Source organism: Mus caroli, chromosome 6 (assembly GCF_900094665.2).
Source record: "Mus caroli chromosome 6, CAROLI_EIJ_v1.1, whole genome shotgun sequence".
NCBI lineage: Eukaryota > Metazoa > Chordata > Mammalia > Rodentia > Muridae > Mus > Mus caroli.
The window spans coordinates 37,211,195-37,213,241 of NC_034575.1; positions in this window are offsets into that span (position 1 = coordinate 37,211,195).

Sequence of the window (2,047 nt, forward strand, 5' to 3'; positions counted from 1 at the left end):
TACCCACCCACTCCCACTTCTTGGCCCTGGCATTCCCCTGTACTGGGGCATATAAAGTTTGCAAGACCAAGGGGCCTCTCTTCCCAATGATGGCTGACTAGGCCATCTTCTGCTACATATGCAGCTAGAGGCACACGCTCAGGGGGTTCTGGTTAGTTCATATTGTTGTTCCACCTATAGGGTTCCAGACCCCTTCAGCTCCTTTCTCTAGCTCTTACATTGGGGGCCCTGTGTTCCATCCAATAGATGACTGTGAGCATCCACTTATGTATTTGCCAGGCACTGGCATAGCCTCACAAGAGACATCTATATCAGGGTCCTTTCAACAAAATTTTGCTGGCATATGCAATAGTGTCTGCGTTTGGTGTCTGATTAAGGGATGGATCCCTGGGTGGGGCAGTCTCTGGATTGTCCATCTTTTTGTCTCAGCTCCAAACTTTGTCTCTGAAACTCCCTCCATGGGTATTTTGTTCCTTATTTGAAGAAGGAAAGAAGTATCCATGCGTTCGTCTTCCTTCTTGATTTTCTTGTGTTTTGCAAATTGTATCTTGGTTATTCTAAGTTTCTGGGCTAATATCCACTTATCAGTGCATATCAAGTGAGTTCTTTTGTGGTTGGGTTCCCTCACTCAGGATGATATTCTCCAGATACATCCATTTGCCCAAGAATTTCATAAATTCATTGTTTTTAATAGCTGAGTAGTATTCCATTGTGTAAATGTACCACATTTTCTGTATCCATTCCTCTGTTGAGGGACACTTAGACAATGGGTAGATATTCTAAACTATAGTAGCTGACTGAAGCAAAGGCTTTAAAATATGAGTGAAAGCCGTGAGATCTGCAGCCATTCTGGGTAAACCCCACTGAAGATTTCCTGAGAAAGCCTGTTCCTTTCCTTTTACCTTTGATTAGGAAACTGGAACATTACTACTAGCCAGGTTGAACCAACTGGGAAATTGTGAGTTGGGTGACAGTCACTGTGATGAGAGGCATGAAAAAATGTACTGGGATAGGTCATGGGCAGCTTAGTTGTGACCCCTCTTAAGATTTCCAGGCTAAGTGCTGGTTTGCCTATGCAAATTAACTCACCAAAAGGCAACAGGTCAAACATCCACTCACTAGAATCTACTCATTAGTCCATTGGCCAAATGTCTACTATCTAATATTCTGAATTCATATATTTCTTTTTGCTGCTTGTAAAGTTCTCACTGTTTTGTACCAAATAAGGGATATATCTTTTGTTTAAAGAATTATTTAAAAAAACTCAAGAAAAAAAAACATATGATCATTTCATTAGATACTGAGAAAGCATTTGACAAAAATCCAAGACTCATTCATGATAAAACTCTTGGAAAGATCAGGAATCCAAGGTCCATACTTAAAGATAGTAAAAGTAATATATAGCAAACTAGTAACCAACATCAAATAAATGGAGAGAAACTTGAAGCAATCCCCCGAAAATAAGGGACTAGACAAGGCTGCCCACTCTTTCTCTACCTCTTCAATATAGTACTCAAAGTCCTAGCCAGAGAAATTAGACAATGAAAGATGAAAGAATACAATTTAGAAAGGAAGAATTCAAAATATCACTATTTGCAGATGATATGATAGTATACATATGATAGTATGACCCCAAAAGTTCCACCAGAGAACTCCTAAACCTGATAAACAACTTCAGCAAAATAGCTGGATATAAAATTAACTCAAACAAATCAGTGGCCTTCCTCTTCTCAAAGGATAAACAGGCTGAGAAAGAAATTAGAGAAATAACACCTTTCACAACAGTCACAAATACTATAAAACATCTTGGTGTGATTCTAACTAAGCAAATGAAAGAACTGTATGACAAGAAGCTCAAGTCTCTGAAGAAAGAAACTGAAGTTCTCAGAAGATGGAAACCTCTTCCCTGCTCATGGATTGGCCAGGTTAGTATAGTAAAAATGACTGTCTTGCTGAAAGCAATCTACAGATTCAATGCAATCTCCATCAAAATTTCAACTCAATTCTTCACAGAGTTAGAAGGAGAAATTTGCAAATTCATTTAGAA